The sequence below is a fragment of the Triticum aestivum genome, chromosome 5A (assembly GCF_018294505.1).
Source record: "Triticum aestivum cultivar Chinese Spring chromosome 5A, IWGSC CS RefSeq v2.1, whole genome shotgun sequence".
NCBI lineage: Eukaryota > Viridiplantae > Streptophyta > Magnoliopsida > Poales > Poaceae > Triticum > Triticum aestivum.
Genome location: NC_057806.1, coordinates 685,131,548 through 685,149,049, shown reverse-complemented (window position 1 = coordinate 685,149,049; position 17,502 = coordinate 685,131,548).

Sequence of the window (17,502 nt, the reverse complement as noted above, 5' to 3'; positions counted from 1 at the left end):
GACGCACGTTTCCGGTGGCCCCACCCCACGTCCCTTTCCCCGCAACCTCCGTCTTCTCTCTCTCTTTTTCTGCCCCCTCCCCTCCCGACCTTTTATGCCATGGAATAGCATAAGCTGCATGCTACCGGCCACGTGATGCTCGCTTGTACTCCTCCCGCGCGCCCCCCGCAGCACCGCCATTGAATCCGCTCCCTCCATCCATCTACCTCCACTCCGACGAGCGAACATCCATCACTGGGAGCTGCAACCATCCATGAATTTTGCTAGTAAAGGCGATGGATTTGCTACATCCGTCACGGCGGAGCTGCGACCTACTACGGTGGCGGCTTTTTTTGTTGCAACCGTCCTTAGTTTTTGCTACTATCGGCGTGGGATTTTTCTACAACCAACAAAGCATGTTTGTTGCCACCTCCTGACGCCGTAGCTGGAACCGGCAGATTGTTTTGCTACAACCCGTGAAGCCTTGAGCTGGAAATAGCATATGTTTTTGCTGCATCGAGTAGAGCAATTCCTGCGGCAGCAACGCCGGAGACTTTATTTTGTTTCAACCGGCAACAGGAAAGCTTCCATCGACATGTTTATTGTTGGAAATATGAGCAAATTACTATGAGATTTAATACGAATAAATAGAAGATAAATCATGACTACAGTAGCAGAGATTAAACTAATCATGCGAACTAGCATAGTAGATGAACATATCACATCTAGGGCACATACTAGAAACATGAATTCTACCACGATCTCGAACAGGAAGGATAGAATCACATACGGTACAACGGGAGCAGCATCGTCGGCGTTGACATTGTCGCCCATGTCGTCGAGGATGAGGTTGCCGAGATCGGGGAAGAAGTCGTCGTTCGCGAAGTCGTCGCTGCCAGCAGTCGCGCGAGTGCGCTCCCCAAAAGCCTGATCGCCCCTCTCCCGTATAGGATTACGAGAGGCGGGGTTCCGGAGGCCTGCTGTCCCTTCTCCCGGTGCACGCCGAAAGGAGGGATGAAGAAGACTTGCTTGGTGACGCAATGATCTGGAACGATGGTGAGAAACCATACGGAAACGGTTCAGTAATTAACGCGTCCGTTGATTAATTATTAACTAATGACTTATTATTATTTTTCTGAGCAGCAAAAATATAGAAAACGTGCATAGCTCTGTTCTCGGCTTGTCGTGTCGTGACGAGGCGAGGCGAGGCGTGGCATGGCGAGGCGAGCGAGGAGGAGGAGCGCGCGTGTAGGTCTCCTCTTCTCATGCTCATACAAGTGGTAGAAGAGCTCACCTTATAAAGAGGTGCAACTCTCTCTCAACTTCCGGGGTGGGACTAAACTTTAGCCTCACTCACTTCACTCACATGTGTGTATGAATGGGCCAAGAGAATTTCAGAATTTTAGTTGGGCTTTGGACCAAAGGCCTACTAGCAAAATTCTAACAATCCCCCACAAAGTCTCATTGGCACATCTCATCATTAAGTTTCAAAACATTGTTTATATACCGGTGCTTAGTGGAGACAGTGAAGTTGAACTTTCACTTAGAGATTTATGCTACACTAGATCACAACTTAAATAGTGGACTATGCCTTGAACTACAAATTTTCTACGAGACTAGTTTCACACAATTTCTTGACTGATACTGGGCTGCCGCAAGGCTTCCCCGCAGGTGGAGCGTATACGTCGTACTCTAGGGCCTCTTCATGAATTTATTAGAGAACACCCAATTCTCACAGACTGCGACGTTAACAGTCAAATTCATATAGGTGTGTTCCTCAGAAGATGTTCTGCAGGACAACATCTCTGCTTACCCGAATAAGCCACTTGAAACACATTAAGATAAGTATCACATGCAGATCAGGAGAGTATTGCATCTTCACGGAGTGGGATAGTTAATATAGGGATACTCTCCTCCCAGCTGACCAACAGCTTGTCTCCCACTTCTACTTCACGGGATCTCCGATCACATAGAGTGGGTTACCACTATGGACAACTCATGCGGTGGTTCTCAAGCCCATCTCCATTGATGCATTATCTATCACGTTACGTGATAGACCCTTTGTGAAGGGATCTGCCAAGTTTTTCGACGTTTGGATATAACCCAACGTAATAACTCCGGAGTTTCTCAATTTTCTGACAGATTTTAGTCTCCTCTTCACATGTCTTGAGGACTTCATATTGTCCTTTGAATTGTTTATCTTGACGATCACAGTTCATCAGGATAGGGGGTATTGGTTTTTCAACCATAGGTAAGTCCATCAAGAGTTCACGAAGCCACTCTGCTTCAACAGTGGCAGTGTCTAATGCTGTGAGTTCTGCTTTCATAGTTGACCTCGTTAAGATTGTCAGCTTGCAAGACTTCCAGGAAACAGCGCCATCACCAAGTGTAAAAACATAACCACTTGTGGCCTTAATCTTATCAGCATTAGATATCTAGTTTGAGTCACTATAACCCTCCAGTACCCTTGGATACCCGGTGTAGTGAATCCCATAGCTCGCGGTGCCTTTCAAATAGCGCATAACTCTCTCAAGCGCATGCCAATGATCATCTCCCGGTTTTGACACAAACCGACTCAGCTTGCTCGCAGCAAAAGAGATGTCAGGCCTCGTGGCACTCGCCAAATACATAAGCGAGCCAATAAGCTGAGAATATCTTAGTTGATCTCTAGCAATCCGTCGGTTCTTTCGAAGAAACACACTAGCATCATATGGAGTTGGAGAAGGCGTGCAGTCGCTATACCCAAAACGACTCGAGACATTTTCCACATAATGAGACTGAAGCAGTGTGATCCCATCATTCTCATCTCTCAACAGCTTGATGTTTAAGATAACATCAGCTACTCCTAGATCCTTCATCTCAAAACAGCGAGATAAGAAATCCTTAACCTCCTTGATTAAATCAAGTTTGGTTCCAAAGATCAGTATGTTGAAAGTTTGGATAAGGAAAAAAATCGATGCCCTAAAAAGAATAATATTGAAAGTATTTGTTTTTTTACCACACATCCATGAATGTCGTGTCTTCACGGAAAATTGCACGCAGATGGAAAGCTATGCAATGTTTGTTGTAAAGAAAAAATTAGGTATGTTTTGATTTTCATTATATTCTTCAAAAATTACTGCTATACCATGTGCATGTGAGCTTGCTACTCGAAGCACACTTCAATTTTACTGGGCACTATAATGTGTTCATACTTGTTCCTGGTTGTAAATTTGTTTTTGGTTGTTGTATTTTGGTCACGGAAATGAGAAGAGCCTGTTCGGAACCTCTCCAATCTAAAAAAACCCGCTCTGCACTGTAGAGGAAATGAGCAGCTCGGTTTAAGCCATTCCCTGAAATTGGGAACCGCAGTTGTGGAGCAGAGAGGATCCAAAATTTGCACGGCATCTGTCGCTGCTGTTAGGGCATGGGCCACCCAATGCAGCGCAACTGCTGCAGCAGAGCTTCAATACTTCGTGGTATGCCGTTTCCCCCCTTTGCAAGCATGTCCATAGTTCTCCTTTTACGTGTGGTATGAACCACGTTATCGTGGCAATGAAGTGACCCCCTTCTCATCATGAGGGCGTGAACCTGGGTAAATCGTTCTCTCATGTGTACCCGATCTGATCCTCTATGCATGCCGACCCACGATTATAATTCGTTGTATGCAAGTCGGCAGATTATAGGAATTTGTACTACCCGCTACACTTAATTGAGACTATTCAATCACAGTTAGATTCACCTATAAATAATAAAGTGTCGAGAGGGTGATTCTCCAATAAATAAAGGGAAACGTTTAGCCCCCGCGTGCCGGCCGAAGCGTCAGCACCGGAGATGCGCTGCGCGTTCGATCGGTCCCAATTCTGCGGACGCACATTTCCGGTGGCCCCACCCCACGTCCCTTTCCCCGCAACCTCCGTCTTCTCTCTCTCTTTTTCTGCCCCCTCCCCTCCCGACCTTTTATGCCATGGAATAGCATAAGTTGCATGCTACCATGTTGGAAATATGCCCTAGAGGCAATAATAAAAGTATTATTATTATATTTCTTTGTTCATGATAATTGTCTTTATTCATGCTATAACTGTATTATCCGGAAATCGTAATACACGTGTGAATACATAGACCATAATATGTCCCTAGTAAGCCTCTAGTTGACTAGCTCGTTGATCAACAGATAGTCATGGTTTCCTGGCTATGGACATTGGATGTCATTGATAACGGGATCACATCATTAGGAGAATGATGTGATGGACAAGACCCAATCCTAAGCATAGCACAAAGATCGTGGAGTTTGTTTGCTAGAGCTTTTCCAATGTCAAGTATCTTTTCCTTTGACCATGAGATCGTGTAACTCCCGGATACCGTAGGAGTGCTTTGGGTGTGTCAAACGTCACAACGTAACTGGGTGACTATAAAGGTGCATTACAGGTATCTCCGAAAGTGTCTGTTGGGTTAACACGGATCGAGACTGGGATTTGTCACTCCATATAACGGAGAGGTATCACTGGGCCCACTCGGTAATGCATCATCATTATGAGCTCAAGGTGACCAAGTGGTTGATCACGGGATCATGCGTTACGGTACGAGTAAAGTGACTTGCCGGTAACGAGATTGAACAAGGTATTGGGATACCGACGATCGAGTCTCGGGCAAGTAACATACCGATTGACAAAGGGAATTGTATACGAGGTTGATTAATCCTCGACATCGTGGTTCATCCGATGAGATCATCGTGGAGCATGTGGGAGCCATCATGGGTATCCAGATCCCGCTGTTGGTTATTGACCGGAGAGTCGTCTCGGTCATGTCTGCTTGTCTCCCGAACCCGTAGGGTCTACACACTTAAGGTTCGGTGACGCTAGGGTTATGAAGATATGAATATGCAGTAACCCGAATGTTGTTCGGAGTCCCGGATGAGATCCCGGACGTCACGAGGAGTTCTGGAATGGTCCGGAGGTAAAGAATTATATATAGGAAGTGCTGTTTCGGCCATCGGGACAAGTTTCGGGGTTATCGGTATTGTACCGGGACCACCGGAGGGGTCCCGGGGGCCCACCGGGTGGGGCCACCTGTCCCGGGGGGCCACATGGGCTGTAGGGGGTGCGCCTTGGCCTTCATGGGCCAAGGGCACCAGCCCTACTAGGCCCATGCGCCTAGGGTTTCCATATGGGAGGAGTCCCACTAGTGGAAGGCACCCCTGAGTGCCTTGGGGGGGAGGGAAACCTCCCCTGGCCGCCGCACCAAGGAGATTAGATCTCCTGGGCTGGCGCACCACCCCCCCTGGCCCTCCTATATATAGTGGGGGAGAGGAGGGATTTTATACCTCAGCCTTTGGTGCTTCCTCTCTCCCCGTTACGTCTCTCTCTCGTAGTATAGGCGAAGCCCTGCTACTGTGACGCCCTGCATCCACCACCACGCCGTCGTGCTGCTGGATCTTCATCAACCTCTCTTCCCCCCTTGCTGGATCAAGAAAGGAGGATACGTCATCCGTTCCGTACGTGTGTTGAACGCGGAGGCATCGTCCGTTCGGTGCTAAGATCATCGGCGATTTGAATCACGTCGTGTTCGACTACATCATCCCCGTTCTTTGAACGCTTCCGCTCGCGATCTACAAGGTACGTAGATGCATCTAATCACTCGTTGCTAGATGAACTCATAGATGGATCTTGGTGAAACCGTAGGAAAATTTTTGTTTTCTGCAACGTTCCCCAACAGTGGCATCATGAGCTAGGTCTATGCGTAGTTCTCTTGCACGAGTAGAACACAAAGTAGTTGTGGGCGTTGATTTTGTTCAATATGCTTGCCGTTACTAGTCTTATCTTGATTCGGCGGCATCGTGGGATGAAGTGGCCCGGACCGACCTTACACGTACTCTTACGTGAGACAGGTTCCACCGACTGACATGCACTAGTTGCATAAGGTGGCTAGCGGGTGTCTGTCTCTCCTACTTTAGTCGGATCGGATTCGATGAAAAGGGTCCTTATGAAGGGTAAATAGCAATTGGCATATCACGTTGTGGTCTTTGCGTAGGTAAGAAACATTCTTGCTAGAAACCCATAGCAGCCACGTAAAACATGCAAACAACAATTAGAGAACGTCTAACTTGTTTTTGCAGGGTATGCTATGTGATGTGATATGGCCAAAGTTGTGATGAATGATCTATATGTGATGTATGAGATGTTCATGCTATTGTAATAGGAATCACAACTTACATGTCGATGAGTATGACGGTGACAGGATGATCATGGAGCCCCAAGATGGAGATCAAAGGAGCTATGTGATATTGGCCATATCATGTCACTATTATTATTTGATTGCATGTGATGTTTATCATGTTTTTGCATCTTGTTTGCTTAGAACGACGGTATTAGATAAGATGATCCCTCATAATAATTTCAAGAAAGTGTTCCCCCTAACTGTGCACCGTTGCTACAGTTCGTCGTTTCGAAGCACCACGTGATGATCGGGTGTGATAGATCCTTACGTTCACATACAACGGGTGTAAGACAGATTTACACACGCAATACACTTAGGTTGACTTGACGAGCCTAGCATGTGCATAGACATGGCCTCGGAACACAGAAGACCGAAAGGTCGAGCATGAGTCGTATAGAAGATACGATCAACATGAAGATGTTCACCGACGTTGACTAGTCCGTGTCACGTGATGATCGGACACGGCCTAGCCAACTCGGATCATGTTATACTTAGATAACTAGAAGAGGGATGTCTATCTAAGTGGGAGTTCATTAATAATTTGATTAGATGAACTTAATTATCATGAACTTAGTCTAAAATCTTTACAATATGTCCTTTAGATCAGATGGCCAACGTTGTATTCAATTTCAACGCGTTCCTAGAGAAAACCAAGCTGAAAGACGATGGCAGCAACTATACGGACTGGGTCCGGAACCTGAGGATCATCCTCATAGCTGCCAAGAAAGATTATGTCCTACAAGCACCGCTAGGTGATCCACCCGTCCCACAGAACCAAGACGCTATGAACGCTTGGCAGACACGTACTGATGACTACTCCCTCGTTCAGTGCGGCATGCTTTACAGCTTAGAACCGGGGCTCCAAAAGCATTTTGAGAGACATGGAGCATATGAGATGTTCGAAGAGCTGAAAATGGTTTTCCAAGCTCATGCCCGGGTCGAGAGATATGAAGTCTCCGACAAATTCTTCAACTGTAAGATGGAGGAAAATAGTTCTGTCAGTGAGCACATACTCACTATGTCTGGGTTACATAACCGCTTGACTCAGCTGGGAGTTAATCTCCCGGATGACGCGGTCATTGACAGAATCCTCCAGTCGCTTCCACCAAGCTACAAGAGCTTTGTGATGAACTTCAATATGCAGGGGATGGAAAAGACCATTCCTGAAGTATTTGCAATGCTGAAATCAGCAGAGGTAGAGGTCAAGAAGGAACATCAAGTGTTGATGGTCAATAAAACCACCAAGTTCAAGAAGGGCAAGGGTAAAAATAACTTTGAGAAGGACGGCAAGGAAGTTGCCGCGCCCGGCAAGCAAGCTGCTGGGAAGAAGAAGTCAAAGTATGGACCCAAGCCTGAGACGGAGTGCTTTTATTGCAAAGGGAAGGGTCACTGGAAGCGGAACTGCCCCAAATACTTAGCGGACAAGAAGGCCGGCAAAACAAAAGGTATATGTGATATACATGTAATTGATGTGTACCTTACCAGTACTCGAAGTAACTCCTGGGTATTTGATACCGGTGCCGTTGCTCATATTTGTAACTCACAGCAGGAGCTGTAGAATAAACAGAGACTGGGGAGGGACGAGGTGACGATGCGCGTCGGGAATGGTTCCAAGGTCGATGTGATCACCGTCGGCACGCTACCTCTACATTTACCTACGGGATTAGTTATAAACCTCAATAATTGTTATTTCGTGCCAAGTTTGAGCATGAACATTGTATCAGGATCTCGTTTAATACGAGATGGCTACTCATTTAAATCTGAGAATAATGGTTGTTCTATTTATATGAGAGACATGTTTTATGGTCATGCTCCGATGGTCAATGGTTTATTCTTAATGAATCTCGAACGTAATATTACACATATTCATAGTATGGATACCAAAAGATGTAAGGTTGATAATGATAGTCCCACATACTTGTGGCACTGCCGCCTTGGTCACATAGGTGTCAAACGCATGAAGAAGCTCCATGCAGATGGACTTTTGGAGTCTCTTGATTATGAATCATTTGACACGTGCGAACCATGCCTCATGGGTAAAATGACCAAGACTCCATTCTCAGGAACAATGGAGCGAGCAACCAACTTATTGGAAATCATACATACTGATGTGTGCGGTCCAATGAGTGTTGAGGCTCGCGGTGGCTATCGTTATGTTCTCACCCTCACTGATGACTTAAGTAGATATGGGTATGTCTACTTAATGAAACACAAGTCTGAAACCTTTGAAAAGTTCAAGGAATTTTAGAGTGAAGTTGAGAATCAACGTGACAGGAAAATCAAGTTTCTACGATCAGATCATGGAGGAGAATACTTGAGTCACGAATTTGGCACACACTTAAGAAAATGTGGAATAGTTTCACAACTCACGCCGCCTGGAACACCTCAGTGTAATGGTGTGTCCGAACGTCGTAATCGCACTCTATTAGATATGGTGCGATCTATGATGTCTCTTACCGATTTACCGCTATCTTTTTGGGGCTATGCTTTAGAGACTGCCGCATTCACTTTAAATAGGGCTCCGTTGAAATCCGTTGAGACGACACCGTTTGAATTATGGTTTGGGAAGAAACCTAAGCTGTCGTTTCTAAAAGTTTGGGAATGCGATGCTTATGTCAGGAAACTTCAACCTGAAAAGCTCGAACCCAAATCGGAAAAATGCGTCTTCATAGGATACCCTAAAGAAACCATTGGGTATATCTTCTACCTCAGATCCGAAGGCAAGATCTTTGTTGCCAAGAATGGATCCTTTCTGGAGAAAGAGTTTCTCTCGAAAGAAGTAAGTGGGAGGAAAGTAGAACTTGATGAAGTATTGCCTCTTGAACCGGAAAATGGCGCAACTCAAGAAAATGTTCCTGAGGCGCCTGCACCGACTAGAGAGGAAGTTATTGATGATGATCAAGATACTTCTGATCAAGCTCCTACTGAAATTCGAAGGTCCACAAGGACACGTTCCGCACCAGAGTGGTACGGCAACCCTGTCTTGGAAATCATGTTGTTAGACAACAGTGAACCTTCGAACTATGAAGAAGCGATGGCAGGCCCGGATTCCGACAAATGGCTAGAAGCCATGAAATCCGAGATAAGATCCATGTATGAAAACGAAATATGGACTTTGACTGACTTGCCCGTTGAACGGCGAGCCATAGAAAATAAATGGATCTTCAAGAAGAAGACAGACGCGGATGGTAATGTGACCATCTATAAAGCTCGGCTTGTCGCTAAGGGTTATCAACAAGTTCAAGGAATTGACTACGATGAGACTTTCTCACCGGTAGCGAAGCTAAAGTCCGTCCAAATCATGTTAGCAATTGCCGCATTCTACGATTATGAGATATGGCAAATGGACGTCAAACGGCATTCCTTAATGGTTTCCTTAAGGAAGAGTTGTATATGATGCAGCCGGAAGGTTTTGTCGATCCTAAGAATGCTGACAAGGTGTGCAAGCTCCAACGCTCGATTTATGGGCTGGTGCAAGCATCTCGGAGTTGGAACATTTGCTTTGATGAGATGATCAAAGCGTTTGGGTTTACGCAGACTTATGGAGAAGCCTGCGTTTACAAGAAAGTGAGTGGGAGCTCTGTAGCATTTCTCATATTATATGTAGATGACATACTTTTGATGGGAAATGATATAGAACTCTTGGACAGCATTAAGGCCTACTTGAATAAGAGTTTTTCAATGAAGGACCTTGGAGAAGCTGCTTATATATTAGGCATCAAGATCTATAGGGATAGATCAAGACGCCTCATAGGTCTTTCACAAAGCACATACCTTGATAAGATTTTGAAGAAGTTCAAAATGGATCAGTCCAAGAAAGGGTTCTTGCCTGTTTTGCAAGGTGTGAGATTGAGTTCAGCTCAATGCACCACCACGGCAGAAGAGATAGAAGAGATGAGTATCATCCCCTATGCCTCAGCCATAGGTTCTATTATGTATGCCATGCTGTGTACCAGACCTGATGTAAACCTTGCCGTAAGTTTGGTAGGAAGGTACCAAAGTAATCCCGGCAAGGAACACTGGACAGCGGTCAAGAATATCCTGAAGTACCTGAAAAGGACAAAGGACATGTTTCTCGTTTATGGAGGTGACGAAGAGCTCGTCGTAAAGGGTTACGTCGACGCTAGCTTCGACACAGATCTGGATGACTCTAAGTCACAAACCGGATACGTGTATATGTTGAATGGTGGAGCAGTGAGCTGGTGCAGCTGCAAACAGAGCGTCGTGGCGGGATCTACATGTGAAGCGGAGTACATGGCAGCCTCGGAGGCAGCACATGAAGCAATATGGGTGAAGGAGTTCATCACCGACCTAGGAGTCATACCCAATGCGTCGGGGCCAATCAAACTCTTTTGTGACAACACTGGAGCTATTGCACTTGCCAAGGAGCCCAGGTTTCACAAGAAGACAAGGCACATCAAGCGTCGCTTCAACTCCATTCGTGAAAATGTTCAAAATGGAGACATAGAGATTTGTAAAGTACATACGGACCTGAATGTAGCAGATCCGTTGACTAAACCTCTCCCTAGGGCAAAACATGATCAACACCAGAATTCCATGGGTGTTCGATTCATCACAATGTAACTAGATTATTGACTCTAGTGCAAGTGGGAGACTGTTGGAAATATGCCCTAGAGGCAATAATAAAAGCATTATTATTATATTTCTTTGTTCATGATAATTGTCTTTATTCATGCTATAACTGTATTATCCGGAAATCGTAATACACGTGTGAATACATAGACCATAATATGTCCCTAGTAAGCCTCTAGTTGACTAGCTCGTTGATCAACAGATAGTCATGATTTCCTGGCTATGGACATTGGATGTCATTGATAACGGGATCACATCATTAGGAGAATGATGTGATGGACAAGACCCAATCCTAAGCATAGCACAAAGATCGTGTAGTTCGTTTGCTAGAGCTTTTCCAATGTCAAGTATCTTTTCCTTTGACCATGAGATCGTGTAACTCCCGGATACCGTAGGAGTGCTTTGGGTGTATCAAACGTCACAACGTAACTGGGTGACTATAAAGGTGCATTACAGGTATCTCCGAAAGTGTCTGTTGGGTTGACACGGATCGAGACTGGGATTTGTCACTCCATATAACGGAGAGGTATCACTGGGCCCACTCGGTAATGCATCATCATTATGAGCTCAAGGTGACCAAGTGGTTGATCACGGGATCATGCATTACGGTACGAGTAAAGTGACTTGCCGGTAACGAGATTGAACAAGGTATTGGGATACCGACGATCGAGTCTCGGGCAAGTAACATACCGATTGACAAAGGGAATTGTATACGGGGTTGATTAATCCTCGACATCGTGGTTCATCCGATGAGATCATCGTGGAGCATGTGGGAGCCATCATGGGTATCCAGATCCCGCTGTTGGTTATTGACCGGAGAGTCGTCTCGGTCATGTCTGCTTGTCTCCCGAACCCGTAGGGTCTACACACTTAAGGTTCGGTGACGCTAGGGTTATGAAGATATGTATATGCAGTAACCCGAATGTTGTTCGGAGTCCCGGATGAGATCCCGGACGTCACGAGGAGTTCCGGAATGGTCCGGAGGTAAAGAATTATATATAGGAAGTGCTGTTTCGGCCATCGGGACAAGTTTCGGGGTTATCGGTATTGTACCGGGACCACCGGAGGGGTCCCGGGGGCCCACCGGGTGGGGCCACCTGTCCCGGGGGGCACATGGGCTGTAGGGGGTGCGCCTTGGCCTTCATGGGCCAAGGGCACCAGCCCTACTAGGCCCATGCGCCTAGGGTTTCCACCACGGAGGAGTCCAAGTGGTGGAAGGCACCCCGAGGTGCCTTGGGGGGGAGGGAAACCCTCCCCTGGCCGCCGCACCTAGGAGATTAGATCTCCTAGGCTGCGCACCACCCCCCCCTTGGCCCTCCTATATATAGTGGGGGAGAGGAGGGATTTTATACCTCAGCCTTTGGTGCTTCCTCTCTCCCCGTTACGTCTCTCTCTCGTAGTATAGGCGAAGCCCTGCTACTGTGACGCCCTGCATCCACCACCACGCCGTCGTGCTGCTGGATCTTCATCAACCTCTCTTCCCCCCTTGCTGGATCAAGAAAGGAGGAGACGTCATCCGTTCCGTACGTGTGTTGAACGCGGAGGCATCGTCCGTTCAGTGCTAAGATCATCGGTGATTTGAATCACGCCGTGTTCGACTACATCATCCCCGTTCTTTGAATGCTTCCGCTCGCGATCTACAAGGTACGTAGATGCATCTAATCACTCGTTGCTAGATGAACTCATAGATGGATCTTGGTGAAACCGTAGGAAAATTTTTGTTTTCTGCAACGTTCCCCAACATACCGGCCACGTGATGCTCGCTTGTACTCCTCCCGCGCGCCCCCGCAGCACCGCCATTGAATCCGCTCCCTCCATCCATCTACCTCCACTCCGACGAGCGAACATCCATCACTGGGAGCTGCAACCATCCATGAATTTTGCTAGTAACGGCGATGGATTTGCTACATCCGTCACGGCGGAGCTACGACCTACTACGGTGGCGGCTTTTTTTGTTGCAACCATCCTTAGTTTTTGCTACTACCGGCGAGGGATTTTTCTACAACCAACAAAGCATGTTTGTTGCCACCTCCTGACGCCGTAGCTGGAACCGGCAGATTGTTTTGCTACAACCCGTGAAGCCTTGAGCTGGAAATAGCATATGTTTTTGCTGCATCGAGTAGAGCAATTCCTGCGGCAGCAACGCCGGAGACTTTATTTTGTTTCAACCGGCAACAGGAAAGCTTCCATCGACATGTTTATTGTTGGAAATATGAGCAAATTACTATGAGATTTAATACGAATAAATAGAAGATAAATCATGACTACAGTAGCAGAGATTAAACTAATCATGCGAACTAGCATAGCAGATGAACATATCACATCTAGGGCACATACTAGAAACATGAATTCTACCACGATCTCGAACAGGAAGGATAGAATCACATACAGTACAGCGGGAGCAGCACCGTCGGCGTTGACATTGTCGCCCATGTCATCGAGGATGAGGTTGCCGAGGTCGGGGAAGAAGTCGTCGTTCGCGAAGTCGTCGCTGCCAGCAGTCGCGCGAGTGCGCTCCCCAAAAGCCTGATCGCCCCTCTCCCGTACAGGATTATGAGAGGCGGGGTTCCGGAGGCCTGCTGTCCCTTCTCCCGGTGCACGCCGAAAGGAGGGATGAAGAAGACTTGCTTGGTGACGCAATGATCTGGAACGATGGTGAGAAACCATACGGAAACAGTTCAGTAATTAACGCGTCCGTTGATTAATTATTAACTAATGACTTATTATTATTTTTCTGAGCAGCAAAAATATAGAAAACGTGCATAGCTCTGTTCTCGGCTTGGCGCGTCATGACGAGGCGAGGCGAGGCGAGGCGTGGCGTGGCGAGGCGTGGCGAGGAGGAGGAGCGCGCGTGTAGGTCTCCTCTTCTCATGCTCATACAAGTGGTAGAAGAGCTCACCTTATAAAGAGGTGCAACTCTCTCTCAACTTCCGGGGTGGGACTAAACTTTAGCCTCACTCACTTCACTCACATGTGTGTATGAATGGGCCAAAAGAATTTCAGAATTTTAGTTGGGCTTTGGACCAAAGGCCTACTAGCAAAATTCTAACAATCCCCCACAAAGTCTCATTGGCACATCTCATCATTTAGTTTCAAAACATTGTTTATATACCAGTGCTTAGTGGAGACTGTGAAGTTGAACTTTCACTTAGAGATTTATGCTACACTAGATCACAACTTAAATAGTGGACTATGCCTTGAACTACAAGTTTTCTACGAGACTAGTTTCACACAATTTCTTGACTGATACTGGGCTGCCGCAAGGCTTCCCCGCAGGTGGAGCGTATACGTCGTACTCTAGGGCCTCTTCATGAATTTATTAGAGAACACCCAATTCTCACAGACTGCGACGTTAACAGTCAAATTCATATAGGTGTGTTCCTCAGAAGATGTTCTGCAGGACAACATCTCTGCTTACCCGAATAAGCCACTTGAAACACATTAAGATAAGTATCACATGCAGATCAGGAGAGTATTGCATCTTCACGGAGTGGGATAGTTAATATAGGGATACTCTCCTCCCAGCTGACCAACAGCTTGTCTCCCACTTCTACTTCACGGGATCTCCAATCACATAGAGTGGGTTACCACTATGGACAACTCATGCGGTGGGTCTCAAGCCCATCTCCATCGATGCATTATCTATCACGTTACGTGATAGACCCTTTGTGAAGGGAGCTGCCAAGTTTTTCGACGTTTGGATATAACCCAACGTAATAACTCTGGAGTTTCTCAATTTTCTGACAGATTTTAGTCTCCTCTTCACATGTCTTGGGGACTTCATATTGTCCTTTGAATTGTTTATCTTGACGATCACAGTTCATCAGGATAGGGGGTATTGGTTTTTCAACCATAGGTAAGTCCATCAAGAGTTCACGAAGCCACTCTGCTTCAACAGTGGCAGTGTCTAATGCTGTGAGTTCTGCTTTCATAGTTGACCTCGTTAAGATTGTCAGCTTGCAAGACTTCCAGGAAACAGCGCCATCACCAAGTGTAAAAACATAACCACTTGTGGCCTTAATCTCATCAGCATTAGATATCCAGTTTGAGTCACTATAACCCTCCAGTACCCTTGGATACCCGGTGTAGTGAATCCCATAGCTCGCGGTGCCTTTCAAATAGCGCATAACTCTCTCAAGCGCATGCCAATGATTATCTCCCGGTTTTGACACAAACCGACTCAGCTTGCTCGCAGCAAAAGAGATGTCAGGCCTCGTGGCACTCGCCAAATACATAAGCGAGCCAATAAGCTGAGAATACCTTAGTTGATCTCTAGCAATCCGTCGGTTCTTTTGAAGCAACACACTAGCATCATATGGAGTTGGAGAAGGCGTGCAGTCGCTATACCTAAAACGACTCGAGACATTTCCACATAGTGAGACTGAAGCAGTGTGATCCCATCATTCTCATCTCTCAACAGCTTGATGTTTAAGATAACATTAGCTACTCCTAGATCCTTAATCTCAAAACAGCGAGATAAGAAATCCTTAACCTCCTTGATTAAATCAAGTTTGGTTCCAAAGATCAGTATGTCGTTGACATACAGACAAAGAATAACTCCTTCGCCCCCACCATAGCGATAGTACACGCACTTGTCATGATCGTTTACTACAAAGCCGGCAGCAGTTAATGTTCTTTCGAACTTCTCATGCCACTCCTTAGGAGCTTGTTTAAGGCCATATAAAGACTTTAATAAATTGCACACCTTTCCTTCCTGACCAGGTACTACAAAACCATCTGGCTGATCCATGTAAATTTCCTCCTTCAACTCTCCATTGAGGAAAGCTGTCTTAACGTCCATTTGATGAACGAGAAGACCATGTGAGACAGCCAGTGATAATAGCACCCGAATTGTGGTCAGTCTAGCCACAGGTGAGTAAGTATCAAAGAAGTCTTCACCTTCTTTCTGGGTATAACCCTTGGCCACAAGTCGTGTCTTGTACTTTTCAATCGTACCATCAGGTCTAAGCTTCTTCTTGAACATCCACTTACATCCTACAGGTTTGCACCCATAAGGATGGTCAGTGATCTCCCAGGTACCGTTAGCTAAGATGGAATCCATCTCGCTACGAACAGCTTCCTTCCAATAGTCAGCATCAGGAGATGCATAGGCTTTTGAAATAGTTTTGGGTGTGTCATCCACAAGGTACACAATGAAATCATCACCAAAAGACTTTGCAGTCCTTTGTCTCTTTCTCCTCACAGGAGTTTCATTGTCACCCTCAACAGGATTCTCAATGTGTTCCATCGCAATGGTGGGTTTAGGGATTACAGCGAATTCCTCACTAGATGGAGTAGGTATCTCCTGATTTGATGAACTCGATATATTCTTCATAGGAAATATGTCCTCAAAGAAAGTTGCATCATTCGACTCCATAATCGTACCAACATGCATGTCGGATACCTCTGATTTTATTATAAAAAATCTATAGCCAATGCTATGAAAAGCATAGCCCATAAGAATACAATCCACGGTTTTTGGTCCAAGCTTGCGCTTCTTGGGAATTGGTATATTGACTTTCGCCAAACAACCCCAAGTACGTAGGTAAGAGAGTTTTGATCTTTTCCTTTCCCATTCCTCAAACGGAGTCATGGTCTTATGCTTTGTGGGAACTCGGTTTAGGACATGACACGCATTCATTAGCGTCTCCCCCCACCATTCCTTGGAAAGATCCTATGTGTCTAACATGGTGTTAACCATATCAGTTAGAGTTTGGTTCTTTCTTTCGTCTATCCCATTTGACTGAGGTGAGTAGGGAGGCATCCTCTCATGGATTATACCATGTTCTGCACAAAACAGATCAAATTCATTGGAAAAATACTCTCCACCATGATCGGACTTAAGCCGTTTAATTTTTCGATCAAGTTGGTTCTCTGCCTCAGCTTTATAGTTTTTGAAGAAAGTTAAAGCCTCATCTTTTGATTTCAGAAGATACACATAACAATATCTAGTGGAGTCATCAATCAACGTCATGAATTATCTCTTTCCACTTTTTGTCAACACGCGATTCATTTCACAAAGATCGGAATGTATAATCTCTAGTGGCGCCAAGTCTCTTGCCTCTGCAGTCTTATGGGACTTGTGAGGTTGCTTAGCTTGCACACATACTTGGCACTTAGAGCCTTTGACAATAGAGATTTTTGGAGTTAAATTCATATTAGTTAGCCGTGTCATGCAACCAAAGTTAATGTGACAAAGTCGTGAATGCCAAATATCAGACTCATTGTTGTGGCAAACATTATTAATAACTTTAGTGCAAATATCTGACAAAGACAGGCGGAACAAGCCTCTGCTCTCATAGCCTTTTCCAACAAATTGTCCATACTTAGAAATTACAACTTTATTGGATTTGAAAACCAACTTAAAACCATCTCGACATAAATGGGAACCGCTAACGAGATTTTTATTTATGGACGACACATGATGAACATTCTTCAGACGTACAGTCTTCCCCGAAGTAAACTTCAGATCGACCGTACCAACACCTCGAACAATGGCATGTGACCCGTTCCTCATTAGCACGGGTGAAGTCCCTGTTGCCTGGTAAGAAGAAAACATGGAGGCATCAGCACAAAAATGTACATTGACACCGGTGTCAATTAACCAATCAGGGGATTGAAAAACTGAAAGGATGGAAGGAAAAATACCGTATCCTAATTCCTTCATATCAATATCACCGATGACAACATTAGCGGACTTGCCGCTCTTTTCATGTTCGCGCTCCTCAAAGCGGT